General features: G+C 45.7%; 1 protein-coding gene and 1 pseudogene across 2 annotated transcripts in view; one reads left to right on the top strand and one right to left on the bottom strand.

Annotated features, from left to right (window-relative positions):
• Positions 1-19,017: 19,017 nt before the first annotated feature.
• Positions 19,018-19,332, top strand: LOC107114008 (annotated as a pseudogene).
• A 3,360-nt stretch (positions 19,333-22,692) lies between these two features.
• The window catches only part of LOC107114007, a 4,260-nt gene continuing 3,657 nt past the window's right edge, over positions 22,693-23,295 (bottom strand). Inside the window, exon 2 of one of the 2 annotated variants that reach the window (XM_015415425.1) lies at positions 22,693-22,766. The gene's annotated coding sequence lies outside the window, so the exon portion shown is untranslated. The remainder of the gene's footprint in view (positions 22,767-23,295) is intronic. The other variant, XM_015415426.1, reaches the window with a different exon arrangement.

Raw genomic sequence — 23,295 nt, 5'->3', positions numbered from 1 at the left:
AATCCCTGTTTCAGATACAAGGGCTTAGCTCTGTGGCTTTCAGACTGCTTTTAAAAGATAAATCACTGTTACAGTAGATCCAAAGGGTTGCACTGCAGCGGTATCCCATACGTTCAACTAGAATACTGCAGTAGAGAATGGATTTTCATTTCTTTCATCCTTGACCTGTAAACATCATCACAGTCTTGTTGGGCCTGATTCTTAACTCTCAAGTAAGGGAGCTTGGGCTAGATTGCAGTCCATTTGACATGATTAAAATTCTTATTCACTTTGTACCTTTATATATTTTATGACTGGCATGCACAAGCCTATCTACTCTGAAACAGCAGTTCTGTACTCAGTAAGAAGGTAGCAGAAAAGAAAAAATTTCCAGGCTCCATGAAGGATAGGTTCCAGCCAGCATTATGGGGCAGATTTAATAACTGTAGGATTGCATACCTTCAGTAAGGACTGAATTGAATCTCAGCAGCTGATTAGCAGATGTCCTTCAGTAGTACTGGAGAAAACAAGGAAATTGGTTGTGATATTAATAGGTACGGGCCAGTTTAAACCCCAGACTAATCTTGAATTAATTCAGAAAATTAACCCAGATAATCTGGATTGAGTTGCAGTGTATAAACAAGACCTGGAGCTGATTGTGGCTCAGATCATGAGCTACTAATTGCAAAATTCAGGCTTAAACTGAAGAAGATTGGGAAAACCACTAGGCCATTCAGGTTTGACCTAGATCACAACCCTGATGAATATACAGTAGAGGTGAAGAATAGATTCAAGGGTCTAGATTTGATAGATAGAATGCCTGAAGAACTATGGATGGAGGTTCGTGACATTGTACAGGAGGCAGCAATCACCACCATCCCAAAGAAAAAGAAATCCAAGAAAGCAAAGTGGCTTCCTCATGAGGCTTTACAAATAGCAGAGGAAAGAAGGAAAGCAAAAGGCAAAGGCAAAAAGGAAAGATTTACCCAACTGAATGCAGATTTCCAGAGAACAGCAAGGAGAGTTAAGGAGGCGTTCCTGAATGAACAGTGCAAAGTAATAGAGGAAAACAATAGAATGGGAAGGACTAGAGATCTCTTCAAGAAAATTGGAGAAATCAAGGGAGTGTTCCATGCAAAGCTGGCCATGATAAAGGACAAAAAGGGTATGTACCTAACAGAAGCAGAAGAGATTAGGAAAAGATGGCAAGAATACACAGAAGAACTATACAAGAAAGACCTCGATGTCCTTGACAACCACGATGTTATAATCACTGACCTCGAGCCAGACATCCTGGAATGTGAAGTTAAATGGGCCTTAGAAAGCATTACTAACAACAAAGCTAGTGAAGGTGATGGTATTCCAGCTGAGCTATTCAAAGTCTTAAAAGATGATGCTGTTAAAGTGCTGCACGCAATTTGCCAGCAAATTTGGAAAACGCAACAGTGGCCACAGGATTGGAAAAGGTCAGTATACATTCCAATCCCAAAGAAGGGCAATGCCAAGGAATGCTCAAACTATCGCACAATTGCACTCATATCACACACTAGCAAGGTCATGCTCAAGATCCTACAAGCTAGGCTTCAACAGTACGTGGATAGAGAACTACCAGAAGTACAAGCTGGGTTTCGAAGAGGTAGAGGAACTAGAGATCAAATTGCCAACATTCGCTGGATTATGGAGAAAGCAAGAGAGTACCAGAAAAACATCTACTTCTGCTTCATTGACTATGCTAAAGCCTTTGACTGTGTGGATCACAACAAACTATGGCAGGTCCTTAAAGAGATGGGAGTACCAGACCACCTCACATGTCTCTTGAGAAACCTGTATAAGGGCCAAGAAGCGACAGTTAGAACCGGATACGGAACAACTGATTGGTTCAGCATAGGAAAAGGAGTACGACAAGGATGTATATTGTCACCTTGCTTATTTAATATATATGCAGAGTACATCATGCGAAATGCTGGCCTGGATGAATCACAAGCGGGAATTAAGATTGCTGGGGAAAAGATCAACAACCTCAGATATGCAGACGATACCACTCTAATGGCAGAAAGTGAAGAGGACCTAAAGAGCCTCTTGCTCAGGGTAAAAGAGGAGAGCGCAAAAGTGGGCTTGAAGCTCAACATCAAAAAAACTAAGATCATGGCATCCGGCCCCATCACTCCTTGGCAAATAGAAGGGGAAGTCGTAGAAGTAGTGACAGACTTCACGTTCCTGGGATCCCAGATCACCGCAGACTGTGACAGCAGCCATGAAATTAAAAGACGCCTGCTCCTTGGGAGGAAAGCGATGGCGCACCTAAACAGCATGATAAAAAGTAGAGACATCACCCTGCCAACAAAAGTCCGCATGGTCAAAGCAATGGTATTCCCAGTAGTCATGTATAGCTGCGAGAGTTGGACTATAAGGAAGGTCGAGCGCTGAAGAATAGATTCTTTTGAACTATGGTGCTGGAGAAGACTCTTGAGAGTCCCTTGGACTGCAAGAAGATCAAATCAGTCAATCCTAAAAGAAATCAATGCTGACTGTTTCCTGGAAGGGCAGATAATGAAACTGAAGCTCAAATACTTTGGCCACCAAATGAGAAGGGAGAAGGGAGACTGGAGAAGTCCCTGATGCTGGGAAAGATTGAAGGTCAAAGAAGACGGGGACGGCAAAGGATGAGATGGTTAGACAGTGTCATAGATGCAACGAACATGAAATTGAGCCAACTTCAGAGGACAGTGGAAGACAGGAAGGCCTGGCGGGATCTGGTCCATGGGGTCGCGAAGAGTCGGACTCGACTGTGCGACTGAACAACAACAAAAATTAATTGGTCACTGCTGTGGTGTGCGCTGTGTTTTTTAAATAAGTAGTCTTTGGGGGAATTAGTGAATCTTACAATGTTGTTTAGAATGCTCTTATGTAAAAGTAGACGTGTATAAATGCTCCAAGAATATAAACACTTGAATTTCTAGATCAAAAAAAAGCAATGAAAAGCAGACCAGAAGCAAATACGAGGACACATTAGGGCAACTATCCAACACCCATATTAAGCACATTCAACATACCTAACTCAGGACAAGGTATCAACTAAGCAGAAATTAGCTTGAAATTAAACACATTTCAAATTGCCATGCATGTGCTGAGAGGAACTTGCTCAGTATGAAAACCCCGCTGCTAAAATGGTTAAAAGACAGGCAGCTAAATAGAAGTGTTTGTCAACAAAGCTTTACAAAGTCGGGCAGCAGTATTTATTTCATTTTAAAAGCCAATTATGACCTCTTCCTAGATTATTTTGAGGTCTCAGTGTATTCTTCTCCACAGAAGACTGAAAGTCATCTTTGAGAACGACAAAAATGACGGAAGGTTATCACACTGAGACCTCCATGGCTGCCAGCACAGAAAACAGCAGCTCTGGCAGCTTGAGGGATTTTGTGTCCTGCACTTTTCCACACTTCCCGCTGTAGCTGTCTTCTTCCTGGACTGCTCACTATCAAGTGCATCGGCTGAGCAGGTACTTGCTATTAGCACAGCAGATGTCACAGTGACTGACAGGCAGACTTGCTTCTCTGCAAGGAATGAGGAGAGGCTCACCTTTTTATTGTAGCTTTTGCTACTATGAAAGCTATAATTAAGTTTGCAGCCAGGATCCCATACTAAGCAGGGTGAATTATATCAAGGCAGGGTGTAAAGTGGCATGGCATTCGTCCTCTTAAATCGCACAACTATCATTCAGTACCTCTCTATCTTTGGGGTGGCAGCAAGCTTCAGTGTTAAGGCCAACTTGAGATATTGTTTCCAGCCTCTCAGGCATCAATTACGCTCCTTATGCCTTTTCAGATTTTCTTCATATTCTTAACCTCTCTAACACTTTAGCAATAAAAGCTTTGCTTCTAGCACAAAGCCTAGACCTATGTTCCCAATGCATTAACATGGCTGTACAAAAACATTTACCTGCTTCCCCCATCCTTTCCTCAGTACTCTTGGAGCTGGGAGTGATTTGCAACATATTTTAAGCTGACTTCAAAGACATAATAGATAGAAATACATGATCTTATATCACAGCGTGAAGGAAGGTGAGAATTATAGCAAAAGAACACTTGCCAAACAATGAGTTCTCAACATGGGAGTATTGTCCCAAGTAATTCTCATGTCCAAAGATATTAGCTGAGTGGTAAACTTGGCCCCTGTTAAGATTATGCTTTCTCTCTCTCTAGTGTATTTGTAGTGTAAAATGTAGTGTATCCATGTGCTCAGGTCTTCCTCTTCTTAAGTACATGAAGAGGAATGTAAGTAAGAGGAAAGACACATTTGATATAGTGGTAAGACCTCCAAACAAATATATCAAGCAGGCAGTCGGAGTTCTAGGGTTGGACAGAAGAAGTGAGTTTGAAAGGTAGATGACATCAACATAGATGTCATACTGTGGAATGAGATAAACGCAATGAAGGGCAGTGTTTAGCAAGAGAATACAAGAAAGCCAAGGACATTTGTCTGGAAGACACAAAGCAGAGGACGTAAGTAATTTTTTGTTGAAATATTTAAGGCGCAATTAGAAGGCAAGAAGAAAACCAGCTAAGGACATTGTCTTGGAAGCTAGGGGTATAAAAAGAGTCAAATAGGAGAGTGTATTTGGCTGTATCAAAGACATCAGAGAGGTCAAATAGGAGGAAAGAAGGAAATTGTTTTAATTTTGAAGTGACAAGACCATCAACAATTTTTGTGCAGGTAGAAGGCAGAAGTTGTGCTGTAGGGCATTAATAGAAAAATAAAGGAAAGAAAGTCAAGCCAGCTGGAGTAAGTCGCATACTCTAGGAATTTGGAAACGGAAGGCAGAAATGAAATCAAGGGATGGCTTTTTTCTCCAGGTTGGTGGAAACTTCAGGAGGGACTGGAACTGGCAGAATTTGGAAAGAAGAAAAGCAGCATTGCTATGGTCTTCATGGCAAAAAGAAAAAAAAAATATGGGAGAAGGAGAGATCTTCAAGGGAGGGGGCAGCAACACATTTGGTAGCAAGAGGAAAAGATCCGAAAAAGTGACTGTTTTCTGGATGACTGCTGGCAGTTCTGGAGGTTGCAGGAAAAGTAGAGAATGAGGAGGCAGTAAGATTCACAGGGCAATTGGGTGCCTTAAAACAGAGGTAAAGGTAAAGGTTCCCTTGCTCGAAAGCCAGTCGAATCCAACTCTAGGGTTGCGGTGCTCATCTCCGTTTCAAAGCCGAAGAGCCAGCGCTGTCCGAAGACATTTCCGTGGTCATGTGGCCGGCATGCCTAAACACCAAGGCGCACGGAACGCTGTTACCTTCCCACCGAAGTGGTCCCTATTTATCTACTTGCAATTTCTTGCTTTTGAACTGTTAGGTTGGCAGGAGCTGGAACTAGAGACGGGAGCTCACCCCGTCTTGCGGCACCCAGGTCTCGAACTGCTGAACTACTGACCTTCCACAGCCTGCAGTTCAGCGTCTTAAGCACTTGAGCCACCGCAGCTCCATAAAACAGAGGTAACAAGAATCAAAAGACCGAAGAAGAATCTGGTTAAGAGGTGAGGCAAAGGATGGCATGCCCTGCACCCTAGAATTCACCCCATTAATTCAGACACTGAGAGTGCATTATGTTTATGGGATGGAACCTGACTACAAGCTTATAGCTGGCAAAGGGGATGAGTCATGTCTCAAGCACAGAGCACTCCATCTCTTAGTTACACAAATTACTCTGGCTGAAATAAGAATAAAAACTTTACCATCTCACACTTTGCAGGAATGTTACTCCTAAACAGAACAGAGAATAGGACAGGCTAGGCTAGATAGTAATATTTTTCCCTCTTGAGGCAGGGGGAAGAGTGACCTCGAGTTGCTGAGCACAACGGTCTGCCTTGGTTCACCTGGAAGGGTGAGTGTCCCCCCTGGGGCAGGTGTCCACAGACCCCATACAGCCACCCCCAGCCCTACAGACAGAATGCCCCTGAGTGCCATCAGCGTGCCATTGGGCTGGGGGGTGGGGTGGCGGAGCACACAGCCATAACAGGGGGTGGGGGGCTGAAGGACAGACACTCGTGGTCCCCATAGGTGATGGACGGCTTTGCAGCACTGGGCTTCCTCCACTGCATCGGGGCTTTGGATGGCTGCCAGATCCCCATCAAGCCGCTGCCTGGCCAGGGGGCCCAGTTCATGAACAGGAAGAACTTCTGCTCCCCTATCCTCCAGGGGACTGTTGACCATTGGGGCAGATTCACGGACATCCGATGCAGCATACCCCACCAGAAGGTGGCTGGTCACCCCAAACAAGGGTGCCTTGATGCTCCGACAGGCCATCTTCAATAGGGCACATTCATGTGCCAGAAACGTTGTTGAGTATGCCTTCGGCCATCTGAAGGCACGCTGGCGTCACCTGGCACAGAAGTTGGACATCCAGGAGACGAACTACATCCCCATCGTCTCCTCCTGTGTCATCCTCCACAACATCTGTGAGGAGCGAGGCCACGCCATCATCAGGCACCATGGGGATGAGGTGCCAGCTCAGGTGCCAGGGGCCAGATTGCCATCACAGGCGCTGGACAATAGAAACTGGGCAGAGGGGAGTGTGGTGCAGGTGGCCATTACCACTTGGCTTCTGAGGCAGAGACGTTGCTGAGATGTCGCCACTGGTTGTCTGCAGCCTGTCCGACACAGCATGTTACTGGCCCTTTCACTCCCGTGGTTTCCCGACCCCTGCACAGTGGCCAGCGGCCATCAATGGCATGTGCTTAATAAACACCGTCTCCAACTCTGCCCGTCTGTGTATGACTCTCTGGTTCACCACTCCGGCAGGTGCCCACGCCATTTGCCACCAACTCCCTGGTCAGCCACAGTGTGGATATTCCCAGAGAGACCCACACCACTGCACAGGTTCAGCAACTTCCCATGCTGCCATGGGAGTCCCAATGGGTGGGCGCACCCTCACACCAGCCCAACTTGGAGGGCGGCCCAGTATGCATGGCCTTCTGTGTGGGGTGGCTAGCTGTGGTGTGGGCCAACAGTGGGCCGTGCACGGAGCTGCCGGCCAACTTCCACTGGGGGTCGGTGAGCATTGGTGGCTTGCAGAATGTGGATCTGCCTGCAATATTGAAGTGTGTCTGTTAGACAGAAACAGGTGGGTAGCCATGTTAGTCTGAAGTAGCAGAATAAAGTTTGCGTCCAATGGCACCTTTAAGACCAACAAAGTTTTATTTTGGGTATAAGCTTTTGTGTGCATACACACCTCTTCAGATACCTATTAGAGAGTTATGCATAACCTCGCTCCCTGACATTCTGTGGTTGGCTCCACCTCCTGTGCCAGCCATTCTGTGTGTTGCACCCATCACCCTGTGTCAGAATTCCGAAGGGGTCCACAGGCTCATAAAGATTGGGGATCACTACTGTACTCTATGCTGTCACTACTGTACTCTATGCTATCTTCCCCTTTAGACTTGAGATAAACCCATCATGCTAATCTCATCGGTCTTTGTACATCAAAGACCAGTGTGACTAATAGAGGTCCTGGCGCAACACTCAGGTTAGGTTCCAGCAATGACTGAAAACCAGTGCACTGCACTGCAGCCCTACCAGCTGATCCAATAATCACCACAGGGGAGTAAATACTTTATGTAAAGTACTCTAAACACTTGAAAACATAGTGCAGAGATAGAACACATGTTTTGTTGGTAAAGGTCTTAGGTTCAGTCCCCAGCATCTCCACCTGCTCTCAGGCAGCAGGGCAAGACATATATATGTATGTATATATGTCTCAAACTCACACATATATATCTACAGTGGTTGAGTCGCATTACCATTCCTCTGTCATCATTTGGATAGACTGATCCAAAGTTGTATGAATCCAAACCTGTAAACCTGTCCCATTAGGGTCTCCCAGATCCTAGATCCAGATCCTAGACCAACAGTCTAAATACTACATCACACTGGTGTTCTTGAAATATTTGTTTACAAAACTCCCCCAAAGAATCTATGCTTAAGCATAATGCATCAAAGGGTCTTTCCTGGATTTAAAATAACCATATTCAATTAATACAAACACAATTCAGCTTTATTTCTTAGAAATGGCAACCCATCTTTATTATAGTGGCCAAGACCAGCCCCTGTGGAACTCCAGTAGCTGGTACAAAGGGTGAAACAGAAAGCAAAAATTTATTACCTGCTCTAAATGGCTCTGTGGGCCAACTAAGAGCAGAAAGCTTACTGCTGATCTAAAATATAGATAATTGAAAAGAGCTTAGACATGGTACGCTTCCTCACGAGTGCTTCATAAAATGAGTTCTGATGGGAGAGCAGGGATGTTAAATCACAGAGGATAAAACATCCCAAATTAGATATCCTAGATTTATTTTTACAACACAGATTGAAAAGTACCTATACTGACCTTTTTCAATCTGCAGTAGTTTGGGGGGTCTTGTCAGCAGAATAACCTAACAGCTGCTACGCTGAATTAGAATGCGTCAAAAACATCCACATCCAACTAATCTACATTGCTACATGTTAGGTTCATATTGTTGCCTTCTAAAAAAACTTTTATGACCTTATGTTCCAAAGCAGGATGTGAAAGGTACAGCTTTCTGATGAAAACCTGATTGAATTCTGGATGGCTCTCTCAAAGCAGACATCACATTATATGAAAAACAAATAGACCCGATGTACCTAGAGATGGTGTAATTTAGTCAAGAAAAACCTTGGGCTGGTTCACAGTGACACAACATGTCCCTCTAAACAAGGACAGTTCTGATCAGCTAAGACATGTGTTTGTCTAGAAAATGCAAATTACAATGAACTCAGGAATCACAGATACAATCTGCTTTCAAATCATGTTTCCTGAGGCCGCAATGCAAAGTATTCATATGTAGAAGTAAGATCCATTGAAATCTGTGGTATTTGATTTAGTATTATACAGGGCTTCAGTGATTGTTTGCATATATCAATATTTGGGCTGAAATGTAGGAGTGCTTTTGAAGTTTTCATCCCTTCTGATTTTACTCCAAAATTCTCATTTCAATTTTGCTGGTTCAGTGAGCAAATTGAACTCATAAGTCCTTATTATGTTTAATTGTGCAGAACCTTTCTATAAAATACATACAATTTTCAATGTTATTCTCTGTCAATTGCATATAATTGTTCTACAGCTTACAAATGACGTAATTCATATTTTAAAAACAAATGAAAAGGAAATATGGGCACACTGCAAAGACTCATACTGACAAACTGTGAAAACAAAAAGGGTGCATTCATATATATTCCAGTTGAAACTGAAAACCCTTAAATTAGGTGAATGTGCTCCTTTTTCATTCCTGTTCACTGCTACTCTTTTGGTTCTTAGAGTCTTCCTTGGAATAGTACATGAGCAATCACAGCCAACTGGGGATCATTTGAAGAACATTAACAATCACACATGGGTAACAGGTGATCAATGAGGGCAAATGAAGCCACCTTGATGAAAAGGGCAATTTTTCCTAGAAGATTGGCCTCATTTAGGCCATGTTCAGACTGGCAGTTTGGCCCGACAGCCAAACGTTTCAGGAGTGTTTTACTAGCGGATTAAAGGGGCGGGTTCACACAGGAACAGCTGTCTGCTGTCCCCCAGCCATACTCAAGCCATCTTGTACCACTTCCCTCCCGAGTTTTAAAAGTACCTGGCGGAAGTGGGAGCAAACCGGGTTGAGAGCGGGTTGATTCCGGTTCCCTGACATGTGAACGCAAGCGCTGTAAGGCGGGAACAACCCACAGTCTTTGATAATAGGTGCTGGCTGTTTCCGTAGGCAGACGCTTATGCACATAAGCACTTCAGCACATGACTGCAGCTGCAGGACGCTTCCAGCGCGCAGAGTAAAAGCTCCAGCCAGGCAATCTCCTGGGAGACAGACCGGCAACATGGCAGCCACGCGAGGAGCATTCTGGAAAAGGCCAGAGACATTGGACCTACTGGAAGTGTGGGGTGAGCCCTCAGTGCAGGAGCCCCTTCATGAGTCAACAAGGAACATACATCTATCAGCAGGTTGCTGTAGAAATGGCAGCCCAGGGCCACAGGCGTACGGCTGAGGAGTGCCACTCAAAGACCAAAACCATGCGGCTGCTGTACAAGTGGAGACTGCCACACAACAACATCCCAAGGAATTCGAAGACAACATGTCCCTACTTCAAAGAGCTGCATGGAATCCTGAAGGGGGATGCCAGTCAAGGAGGGTTCGCAACAGCCTCCCCCTGGAGACCCGCCCATCCACCAGCAGCTCACAGGAGACTGCACAGAGCCAACCTGCATCCCCACAGGAATGCTTCCGGCTGACCCTGAAGCCAGATGAGGAGGCGTCAGTGCCTAGTCTCGGGTAGGTGGGGAGTACTCTCCAAAGGGCCCTGCCCACACAGGGGCTGTGACACCCACACCCCTTGACACAGCCCCAAAATGCGGCCAACAACCACATGCCCCAGGTCCCCTGGGAACACCACTGTCCCTGCCAGGCCCCCTGGGGGGCCTAGGCCCCCCAGCACAAGCCACCCACCCCTGGGGCCATGATCCCAGGCCACCGGTACAGGGTGCTGAGCGCCTGAAGCACTCTGGGAAGCCCCCCCACCATGCTGCTGCAGACACAGGGGACCCAGAAGTGTCCCACATCGCTGAGTTCCCCATATGACATTAATGAGGTGCATGGCAGAGTGTACACACCTCTGCTGGCCAAGAGGGCATGGTCAGGCCAGCACTCCGCTCGGGTGGCGCAAGAACCTGGCATGCATGTGCCGCAGTCCCCAACCACCAGACAGAATGGTAGACCACAGAGGTAGCGGTGCCCATGGCAGGGAGGGCCCCACAGCCCACACAGGCAGCACTTCACAACCTGTCCACTGTCACCCCCATGTAGACACTCTGGAGCTCACACACCAGGGATGATGATGATGATGAGACTGTGGTCGACAAGGAGCCTGTGCCAGGTAGGTTCACTGACCCTGGCCACAGCAGGAGTCCGTGGCAAGCCCACGTGGACATCATGGCAACCCACCACACGATGGCCCCTCCAAGCTACACACAGGTGGATGTGGCCCAGTTACGGTGTCTGAGGATGACTCTCCAGGTGTTCCGAAGTCGGCCTCAGCCCTAGAGACTCATTGCCGTGCTCCTATTCGTGTGTGCAGGCTGTCATGCCCCACACCACCTCCCCCCCTCCAGGTGACGGCCTGTAGCCTTGAAAGGGCCCCCATGCAGCACAGAACTAATCACTGGTTCCCCTCTCCCTGTCTTCACCGTAGGGCCCTCGGGAGCAGCCTCTCCATAGGGAGAATGGACTCCCCTTTGTGGAGCTCACCACGCAGCAGGTGAATGGCCATGCTGGTCCCCCATGCATGGGGAGGGGCCTGGGGGAAGGTTCTGAGGGTTTCTGCATGTCCTGCCAACCAGGGGTCTTCTCCCCTCCCTGTCATCACCATAGGGCCCTCGGGAGCAGCCTCTCCAGAGGGAGACTGGACCCCCTCTCGTGGGGCTCACCACACAGCAGGTGAGTGGCTGTGCTGGTCCCCCATGCATGTGGGGGTGCTTGAGGGAGGGTTCTGGGGGTTCTTGTGTATCCTGCCAAGCAGGGGTGGTTAGTGCGTGGCCCCCAGAGCTGTACCTCCCTGAAAAGTGGATGCTTTGTGACAGCCTGCTGTGCAACGGGGCCAACACCCACTGCGCCACGCTGGTTCCTCACTGCAGCTGCAATGACTGTAGGTCTTTGGTTCTCTTCCAGCACATGTGGCACCCAGGGCCATCCTTGCAGACCTGTCTCCAAACTCCCATATGGCCATCATCAGAGCAAGGAGGCAGCAGGTCTCTGCCCTGCAGAGGGTGGTCAAGCACTTCCTGGATCAGTCTGAATGGAACCATGAGGCCATGCTGGAGAATGTCCAGCAGAAGCATGAGGACTACCTGGAGCAGATGTGCCACTCACGGGAGGAGGAACGAGCATCCACAGTAGCCATGGAAGACATCATGCATGTGACACTTGACACCCTGACCCAGATTGCTGCATCCTTGGCACACCCAGGTTCCATGGACCTTGGCCCAGAATGGGAGTCCACCATGGAGCGGCCAAGACAGCGGTGTGGGCATGGGAGAGCTGGCCACCGTGGCTGCGTGTGTGTGTGTGCGCACACATATGTGGCCGGAAGTCATGGCTGCATTGTGACGACCCTGAGTGGGCCTTGGAAGCAAGAGACATTCAGAGAGGTGGCCTGCAATTGCCTGCCCCCCCTCACGGCCCTGGATTTCCTTGGAGGTTTCCCATTCACGTACTTGCCAGGGATGGCCCTCCCTCGCTTCTTAGAGCTGATGAGATCAAGCCTGACTTGCCTATCCAGGTTGGGGTACTGCAGGGGCTTTTGAAAAGGAGCCTGTGATGGAAGCAAGGGTGGGGGTCTTGCCCTGGAGGGCCTGGACCACCAGAAGCCTCAGAGATGGTGTCTCCACAGGGGCCTCTCTGCCCTTGAGGAGTCTTCCTCCCAAGGCTGGTTAGGAAAGGTCCTGACACCCCCCCCCCAGAGGAGGCTGAGTGAAGATGGCATGAGACCCACCTAGGAAAGGAAGAAGGTCACAGCCAGGGTCCTGGTATGGCAGTGGTGTTCACGCTTCCCTTCTGCAGCCAGCGGGTACAGGGCTGCCTAGTTCTCCAAAAAGCAGCAGTGGTCATTCCACCCAACCCAAGCTTGCTTGGGTTGGCACAGTGAGGAGGGCATGCAGTGACAGGTGGCATGATAGGAAGCAATGAGCCCAGCCTACCCCTGGACCTGTGCCAATGCCACCCAGGTCTGTACCATCCCCAAGTTGCCAGAGCTGCCACCGCCTGTGGCTCTGGAGTTCATGTTTTCCTCACTCTTTGGGTGGAGGGGTACTTCCTTGTTCCCAATGTATCCTGCATGTGCACCAATGTCATGATGTTGCCACAAGCTCAGGCACTGCGAGACAGGTGGAAAGCTGCCTATCTCCCTGCCTGCTGTATCCCAGGCATGCTGGGATCAGCCTTGACCACTCTGCTGCTGTTGTCCCTCCCTGCCAAAGAGGCCCCAGTCCCTCAAACTGTTCTTATGGGGCCAGTTCTCCAACCTTTGCAGCATTCCTGAGGCACCCAACTCACCTGGGACACGTCTCTGCCTCTAAGAGGGCCACCCCCCGCTCCCAAAGGACATGCAGAAGACCAACCCGGGGGGGGGGCATGTGGCCGGGGTGGGATGCCGTCCCAGTCTTCAAGCACTTCGAAGACATTTCGCGCTTGAATCTAGCCCGGCATTGGGCTGCAGAGCGAGGGTATCCCGCATCAGTCACCACCTCAGCAGCCCTCCTGAAGAGCTGGATGGTTTCCAAGTGGGTGCTGGGTATGACCATCTGCCCGGCTCCTTGCTCATGGAGGGACCTTAGGATGAGCTCCTCCTCGTCCATCCAGTACACTCCAAGAGCTGGTTGCGCTGTGTCTGTGCTCCGCGGGGAGGCGTATGGGCAAATGGGCACATATGTGCATGCGCAGTGGCTTCGGGACATGATGGCGACGCCCGGTACACCAATGGGCATTTCTTGGAACCGCAAGGCCCTCTGATTTCCCCATTGGAAGAGCAGGGCCCTATGAGTTCCCCAGTCCTCCGCTTCCAGCTGCTGGGTGGCCCTCACGCAGCTACAGTTCAGGGAGAGCAGACCTTGCAAGGGAATGCACTAAAACAGATGGCAGGGTGGGCCTGGGAAGCAACCGGAGACACTTGCAAGCCCATTAGAAATAATGGGAGCCAGGAACGCCTTTTGACTTGCAGGGGCTCCATTGACATATGTAGCACACGATGAGTTACATAGAAAATGAGGAGTGGATTCTCCAAGACGTTCTGTGGGCCCAAGTAGAGTACTCTGGCAATGGACTGACAGGACACAGCTGAGCAGGACAGCCCCAGGGAGTCACATGACTGTTCTGAGACTGGAATGAGGGACCACGGAGAAGAGTGACAGCCCCTAGGGGTGGCAGGGGTGGCCTGGGGCTGGAGTGAGGACCCACAGGGGGGAATGACAGCCCCTGGGTATGGTAGGAGTGGCCTGGGACTAGAGTGAGGACCCACCAGGTGGAATGACCGGCCCTGGGGGTGGCAGGAGTGGCCTGGGACTGGAGTGGCCTGGGACTTTTTTTAAAAAGATGATGCAGCACTCAGTTTGGCCTTTTAGCTGATCTGGTAGTTGTGTATGTTTTTAAGTTAATATTTTTGTTGTTTAGTTTATGCTCATTTTATGATACATTTGCATACATACATGTTGTTAGGTTTTTAATATTGGTATGAGTAATAGTATTTCTTTTGCTTTTGCTTTATTTATTTTTAAGTCATCTTCACAGACAAAAAATTTAAATAATGAGGTCATTTCCTCCCTCTGCACGCCTAATGGGTGGGGCTTGCCTACATCTATTGAAAACAGCAGCATCACTCTTCTTATACAACCAAAGACAGCTGGAATTTAATTTATCATGCTCTTCATTGGTTCTCAATTGGCTTGTTCTCCCATGGTTCATGTGTGACTGGTTATGGCACAGTGAAAGTGAAAACACATCTCCTGTGGTGAGGTAAAAATATTTTCTCAGTTTATGCCAATAGTACACAGAAATGTCACATATGTATCTGTTCCATATACTTTTAAGTGTGCATTATACGATACCAGTGGATTCCAAAGTGCAGCCCAACCTGACCAGTTGTCAGAAAGCTGGTGCAGGATGTCCTCACATTGCCACCGAGTCAAACAGCCTCTGAACAGCTTTGTGGCTATGCAGTAGCCGTGGCAGTGGAGTTTCATTTCCTTCAGCCTTGCAACTGCTATTGCATCTGTGCAGGAGGTGAAATTGATTCTCTAGCAGTGTCATGGATGGTTGGCTCAGGTAATTAAATGACGTGATGAGGGGAACTAGGATTCCAGTAAGACTTTGTGATAATGTGCATGCATGAAATAGCCTTGATAAACATGGACTTAGATGAGCACCAAAAGGGAAAACTTTTTTTAAACCCTCCATTTTTGTTTATAATCAATGGCTGACAATTCAGCTTACAGACATATCAAGAAGGATTTCAATTAATGTTTCCTAGTCAGAAAATGTTCTGAAACTCTACAACTAACTAAATAAATAAAGATTGAAACCAGAATTTTAATTAAGGCTGCCGCCCTAAACATAGTTACACACACACACACACACACACACACACACACATATATATATATTAGGCCTGTTGTGGGAAGAAATACAATGAGTTCTAGAAGGAAGCTCCAGGTGAGTGTCCCAGCTGTGGCTGGTGGGGCCGCAGAGGGAAGGGGAAAATAGAGGGAGGCAAGCCATGTTTATTTCCTTCCGCTTAGCTATAAGGCAGGGCTGTCTCAAGTTATTTTGCTGTCCCAAGTGGGTAGTATGGGAGGACAGCCTCATGGTAATGGGTATGGTTCCCTCCACCCCTGACTTATGTTGATTTGGGGTTATGCAGTGTCAACTAAGGTAGAAAAGCACCTTCTCCTATGCCATGTCTTCTGGGTTCCAAGGTTCTGGAAAGCAGTTCCGTAGCAGCCATTCTCTCCAGGAGAACTGATCTTGGAGATCTCCTGGTGCTACCTGGAGGCTGGCAATACTAAGGGGAGGCCCAGACCTGTAGATTTGAGGGGTAGACCCTGGGAAGGCCAGAGTTTGGGGTGTGGAGGGACCTCAGCAGAGTCCATTGCCCAAAGCAGCCATTCTTTCCGGGAGAACTGATCTTGGAGATCTCCAGGTGCTGCCTGGAGGCTGACAATACTAAGGGGAGGGCCAGATCTGTAGATTTGAGGGGTAGAGCCGGGGGGGCGGGTTTGGGGTGCAGAGGGACTTCAGCTGTGTATAATGCCATAGAGTCCACTGCCCAAAGCAACCATTGTAATAGCTGGAAAATTTTCTGTAGGGGAAATGATGTGCTGTGGCTGGGGAACACAATGATTTCTGGGAGATCTCCAGGCCCCACAGGGAGATTGGCAATTCCAGTGACCATTTAAGGGAAGATTGGGATATGTATTTTGGCAACTCCAGTGACCGTTTAAAGGAAGATTGGGATATGTATTTTACCTCAGGACACATTCAATGACTCCCAACAGCAACAGCAAACTGTTTAGAATGTTAGAGGCAAAGGCCAATCAGGCCGCATATGCAAATGACCTCCGACTGGCTATTGGGGGGAGAGGAACAGCAAACTGAATAGAATATTGGAGGCGAGACTCAGACAACGCTGCCAGTGGATTGGGACAGCTTCTGAGTGACTCCATCATGGAGCCAACTGATTTAGGAGCGTGTAGAATGTTCACAAAGTGCCACCCCAAAACACAATTATATATAAGGAGATTATATATCTGTTTGGCACTGACACTTATATATGGGTGGGTCTTCTGTCTGTTAGGAGGTGGATACCACTCCTTTTATGAGTGAAAAACATGCTATGCTATGTTTCTGTTTTGGAAGCTGGAAAATAGGCTAGATTGTTCATATGATCTGACATACTGAAAAAGACAAGTTGACTATGGTTGCTTAGCTAGTTTATGCAGTTGCTTATCCAGTTTATGCAAACTAGTGAACACAACTGCTAGCTTGCTGGAAGGATTGGTTTTCTTTTTCAGGCAAGCAACTCTCAGTTAAAGAGAAAAATGCTAACCTTTTCCAATGAAATTAATTAGACCTCAGAGTGATGGTTTGTGAGGCATTTAGTCTTTTGAGGTTTTTCTAGAAGTGTTCAAAAAGGAAAATCATTGCCTCTCCTGACTGGAAGCAGAAGACTTGCTTTCTGATTGGTTTTAATCACCTAGTCCGATAACTAAGAGAAACAAACACTCCCTCCACCCCTTACTCATTCTACCTCTAGAGCATTATAGAGCATCAAATGCTCTGTCTTTGGCTGATAAATTCTTGCCTAAGTAGAAATCTACTTTTACAACAGTGAAGGCAAGTACAATAAGCTGGCAGCTGCTTATGATTGTGGGAGAAAAGAAGCATGAATTTGAGATGTGCAATTCCAATAAAGTTCATCCTGTACACAAACACACATCTTTCAGGCTGCTTACCTTAAAATAAAAAGACTATGTTACTTCTGCAGTTAATGACCAATCACAAATTACAGTAAAAAATTCAATAGTGATGTGGAGTTGGAAATTTACTGGTTGCAGTTTTATTCCATTTGTAAATATTGTAAATATTGTGAATACTCTCAATCTGAACTCAATGTTTCCTATTGAAGAATAGATAGAAGCCTTCTGTTTTTCACTTCACTTTATCTAATTTCATTTCAGTGAGCTTCTCTTGGGCTCTGACTTGGATGGCCCAGGATAGCCTGATCTTGTCAGATCTCAGAAGCTAAGTTGGATTGGCCCTGGTTTGTACTTGGTTGAGAGACCACCAAGGAAGCAGGGGAGCCAATAGCAACCCATGTCTGAATGTCTCTTGCCTTGAAAACCCTACTCAGATGCCCTAAGTAGGCTCGGACTTGATGGCACTTTCTACCACTACCACTTCTATTTTTGTCTAGTTTTAGGTCCTGGACAGTGGAAAGTGGGAAAAGGCTGAGGCAATAAGGGGCGAGAATGACTTATTTATTTATTTATTTATTCTTTAGATTTGTATCCCGCCCTTCCCGAAGGCTCAGGGCAGCTAACAAGGGCATAAATGCCTAATAAAACAATAAAAACAATATAAAAATACAATACAATATACAACATAATACAATCAATAAAATATCGGTGCTCCACTACTCACCCCAATTCATAAATCAAGATGGTATTCTGCAGCTTGGACTTGGCCTATCGGGCCTACTCCAACTATACAAGGAAAAACAAGTTGCCAGCTGAAGTGGTGGTGAAATTTTCAAAACAACGTCTCAGAGATCAAATTTTAAAGTCTACATCAGCAACACCCCTGAAAATTGGGGATCAACAAATCAGAATTTTGAAAGATGTTCCATTTGAAATCAGAATGAAAAGAAAGGAATACAAAGGACTGACCACCTTCTTACAAAAACACCAAACAAATTACAAATGGTTGATACCCGAAGGACTGGTTTTCAAGTTTAATGATAAAAGAGAGAAGATTGACTCCATCTTCAAGGCTCAAGATTTTTTGAAAAAGCATGTCAGCAAAGAAGAAGGTGCAGAACTGGCCAAGTGGATGTCGACGTTAAGCGTAGAAGACAGCAGCTCGGAAGGGGAGGTGAAGGGCGAGGAAGAAGGAGGAGCGTCGGGTTATAACCTGAGAGACAAAAGTGGGAAGAGCTATAAAACTTAAAAACTGCTATCTCTCTTTTTTAAGTGGATTTTACTCGGGAAGAATAAACTGATATCAGCTACCAGAAGGACAATACTAACTTACTAATTGCCTGGTTAACACTATTGAAAGAAAAGAAGAAGCCTTGGTGAAGAAGAAAATTGTGGACTCTCTGATTTGATTATAAAAAGGTTTAACAAATTAACATATTACTAATACCACTCATTCTTTTCTTTGTCCCTCTTTATACCCTTCCTTATTTCTAACTTTTAGCAAAATATCTCCCCTTTTTAGGGGAGCGAATAAAGCTTATTTTAAAAAAAAGATGGTATTCTGCAGCTGTATATCAATCCAACAACCAGATATATGTCCCCGCAGCCCTATCATCCGCCAGGCACATCTCGCACCCCCGATGGTACCCACACCAGCGGTGGTAAGGGTGCGGTGATGGAAAAAGCGTTGGTGGAATAATGGTGGCGGTGGCTCCTACTCGAAAGCCTGGTGGAAGAGCTCCGTTTTGCCCAAGGTCCCGCAGGGCCCGGATCTACCACTAGTTGTTACATACATGACAGGAGGCCTCTTTAGACATTTTGTCCACAGGCACTGTGAGCCTGCCAGCTACATATTTCTGGAGAACAGTCCCCATTGTGTGTATCAGGCAGCTGCAAAGTAGAATGTGCAAACAGGGCAAGGGTTCAGTACCTTCTCCCATTATAATTTTCTCTTAGAAGTGAGTCAGTGCCTGGACCCATCTTGTGCTCCCCATTCATGCAGTTTGCTATTAAGGTTCAACTATGCTGAAAAGACAAGCTGCAGCTGAAGGTGAGGTAAAGGAGGAGCCAAAGAGACAATTGGCTAGGTTATCTGCTAAACCTGCTCTGCCTAAACCAGAGTCAAAGCCGAAAAAGGCAATACCCAAGAAAGAAAAAGGAGCAAATGATAAAAAGGAGGACAAAAAAGTAGCAAAAGGGAAGAAGGGAGCCAAAGGAAAAGATGAAACTAAGCAAGAAGATGCTAAAGAAGAAAACCACTCTGAGAATGGAGATACCAAACCTAACAAGGAACCAGCTGCTGAAGTATGTGATGATAAGGGAGCCAAGTCCGAGTAACAACATTTGCCCTGTTCATTTCCATCATTCGGTATCCATACCTTCATACTGTATTGTTAAGAGAGGAATATTTTTATTAACTATTTTATAAATGCAGGGTTTTTAAGCATGAATTTAATCATGGAACATCTTCATCACTGTTACTTGGGACTTAAAAAAAACCAAACAAAAAACTTTTGTTTTTAAATTTTTGTGATTGTCATAGTTTGTATGGTACCTGGAAAGAATCAGTGGTGGTAGCTATTGACTTCTGTCAGCATATAATCCCTTTGTGTGTAAATCAGGCAGACTTCAGATTTTAATATCACCCTTGTTACATGTTGTACAGTTTCTTAATGTGGGGAGGTCTCAAAAAAAAGTACACAAAATAATTGTGTCAGACATTCTGGTGGTTCTGTGGGTTGCTTTTATAAAGAAAGAGAGCTATTTTCATGGGGGGAAATCCTAAGAAGCTGGAAATCTTGTTGTATCCCAAATGTAGTTTTATTTTCTCACATTTTGGAGAAGAAGAATAATGGGGGGGAAAGTGTAATCGTGTTTTTAAATGAAATACAAAAAAAATTCTTTTAGAAAAAAAGGCAGGTTGGCTGTTAGGAATTTTGCTGGATTTATTTTAGTTAAAAAAAGACTCCTCGGAAAAAAGAAAGAAAGAAGTGTTCCCCATCTCCTCAGTAACATTGAAGGAGGAACACAGGGCTGGGAACCCTAGAATCATGGAATAATAGAGTTGGAAGGGACCTCCAGGGTCATCAAGTCCAACTCCCTGCACAATGCAGGAAATTCACAAATGCTTCCCCCCCCCCCAGTGGCCCCTGCTCTATGCCCAGAAAAGGGCACCCCCCCCCCCAGGATCCCTGGCCAAACTGGCCTGGAGAACAATAGTTTCCTGACCCCCAAAGTAGTGATCAGCATATCCCTAGGCATATAAGAAAGGGTCACAAGAACTAAGCATTGATACAACCCTTCCTTCTCGTGAATCAGCAATGCTGTCAGATGGCCATCTAGCATCTGTTTGAAAACCTCCAAAGAAGGAGAGCCCACCAACTCCTGAGGAAGCCTGTTCCACTGAAGTTCTTCCTAATGTTTAGCTGAAAACTATTGTGATTTAATTTCAATCCATTGGTTTTGGTCTGACCTTCTGGGATAACAGAAAACAACTCCACACCATCCTCTATATGACAGCCTTTCAAGTACTTGAAGATGGCTATCATATCAGTCATCTCCTCTACAGGCTAAATATACCCAGCTCCTTCAACCTTTCCTCAAAGAACTTGGTCTCCAGATCCCTCATCATCTCTATTGCCCTCCTTTGGACATGTTCCAGCTTGTCTATATCCTTCTGAAACTGTGTTGCCCAAAACTGAACACAATACTCTAGGTGAGGTCTAACCAGAGCAGAGTAAAGAGATACCATCACTTCACGTGATCTGGACACTATACTTCTGTTGATACAGCCCAAAATCACATTTGCCTTTTTAGATACCACATCACACTGCCAACTCATGTTCAGGGTATGGTCTACTAAGCCCCCTAGATCATTTTCACACATACTACTGCCAAGACAACTCTCCTCCATTCTATAATTATGCATTTGATTTTCCCTACCTAAATGCAGAAGTTTACATTTATCCCTGTTGAAATTAATTTTATTTGTTTCAGCCCAGTTTTCCAGCCTGCCAAGTTCATCCTGAATCCTGACTCTGTCTTCTACCATATTTGCTACCCCTCCCAATTTAGTGTCATCTGCAAATTTAATAAGCATTCCCTCTATTCCTTTATCGAAATCATTTATAAAGATGTTGAACGAAACAGGTCCCAGGACAGATCTCAGAGGTACTCCACTTGTCACTTGACTCCCTGTCTTTCTTTTATAACATATAGTCTTATCCTAAAACATATCTAAAAGAGTTGCAAATATCACAATATAATTCATTAAGTAGAATGGTTAAGATGCAGACAGTAGCATACCACTAGAGTTACTATTAAAACAAATGTTTAATGTAGATTCCCCTTCCCCTAATTTTTTTTGAGAATGGAAGGATTTCTATCTGTGGAAGCGTGATTTTCCCAACTCCCCATCCATTTTCTAATGCATAATTTCTCTCTTCTCCCCACCTTCCAGTCCAGCAGTTCAGAATGCAATAAACTTTTAAGTGTTCTGACCATACTGAAACTAAAACAGTCTTAGGAATTTAATAAAGAAACACTTCTTTGGATCCTCACATCTCTCCAAAGACTCTTTAAACAATTTATAGTGTCCTGGAACAGGTTGGAGGAAATTAGAGCTGAATAATGTGCACTATGATGTGCACATTCTACACTCCCAATTCACACATCCCAGTTTTTCCTGGATGGCACAGAGTGTAACAGGTAAAATACATCTTTTACTGTGGTATACTGCTCAAATTCAGCAAGCCTGGATGAGCAGAGCAGCTTTCTGCTTGTGTATCCCTTAAACTCAATTGTGATACAATGCTAGACTGGTGAGGTTCAGTAGGTCATTAAGAAGCAGTTCAACTAGTCCTGAAGCTTAGACCAATTGCACTATTGAGCTCTCTTTGTGTGTGTGTGTTTGTGTGTGTGTGGGTGTGCACGCACGCAGATTCTGTTTGCTTACCCCCCCCCGATTTCTCATGAGCCTCCAACAGAGTAGTCTAATTACAAAGGCTCCAGCCCAAGTGAAGTTAATCAAACCAAAATTCTATTGACTGAGCCTGTGTCATGAAAGCCAATGATTCAGACATGTATATCACTTCATCATTGTGCAGTGGATGATTCATGACTGATGGTGTGAACTGAATTGAAAGTCTGGGCTGGATCCAGTGCAAAATCTCCTTGTGCTAGCGTGCAAGTGGATACTCAAGAAAATGATAGCCACTTGTGATAAGTCAAAATGGTATCCCCACCTGTATTTCTGCTTGCATGAGATTTTGTGATAACCAGTTTCTGGGCACTCTAATATATAGGGCAGAAAGCAGTAGTGCACTTTGCACAAGAAGAACTGTACTGAGTCCATTTAGGTTTCTGCTTGTGCATCACGGGATCCAAACCCTTGGATCTACAAGACAGGAAGGTTCTGCCTATGGTCCTGGGATGCTACATCCACACATGCAAGTTGTCAGGTGATAATATTTTTTTTTTTTGTAAATTTCTTTTTATTTTAACCAAATGTCTCACATTCAACATTTTATCCTTATACAACTATTTCCTTTATATTATCCCCCTCGCCCCTTCCCCCCTCCCTCCCCTCAGTCCCCCTCCCTCTTCTTTCTTCCATCATTGCTTCAGCCACGGGCACAAGGTCCAAAGTTTCCATTGAATATCCTTCCTGGCTTCATCCTCCTCAATCCACTCAAAGTATGGCGACCATTTTCCTCTTATCATCCTCTTCTTTTCTTCCCAGGTTTTCTGCTCCGTCATCAAAGTTACGATATCTGATTGGATGTATTAGAAGCTCTATCTGATTCAAGTAAAATGAACAATTTGTTCTCTATGGTGGCTGTCCACCTTATTTTCCTCAATATGTGCTCAGCATTATTTTGTCAAATAGAAAGGTCATTGGGATAGAATTTATTTTTATAGACCAAATTAACTTCAAGTGGGAGGTGGTTGCTTTCAGTTCTAGAGCCAATGGAAAATTTGCTAATATAAGGAACTGTGTAAGGCGAGCAGATACAGTAGTCTACTACACTGCAGCCTCTCGTAGAGACATATGTAAATTCATTGGTGTTGGGAAACTGAGGAATACCATTTAAAATAATTAAATTGTGTGTAATACAAAGTTGCCCTAAATTGGACCCCGCCTTATTGATCAGGGAGTCTTTTGATGTTCTAGAAAGAGAAAGGATGGGGGGGGAAGTGATTCCTCATTCTCCTCATAGCTCAATTGTGAGATCAGTATTTGATTTTATGGACCAATTTGAACGTTGAAATCTCCCAACAATATGAAATGAGATAAACATC

Source organism: Gekko japonicus, unplaced genomic scaffold (genome assembly GCF_001447785.1).
Source record: "Gekko japonicus isolate JY-2015 unplaced genomic scaffold, Gekko_japonicus_V1.1 scaffold1269, whole genome shotgun sequence".
NCBI classification, from domain to species: domain Eukaryota; kingdom Metazoa; phylum Chordata; class Lepidosauria; order Squamata; family Gekkonidae; genus Gekko; species Gekko japonicus.
Note: the sequence above shows the minus strand (reverse complement) of the source record. Positions and strands in the feature narration are given on the sequence as shown.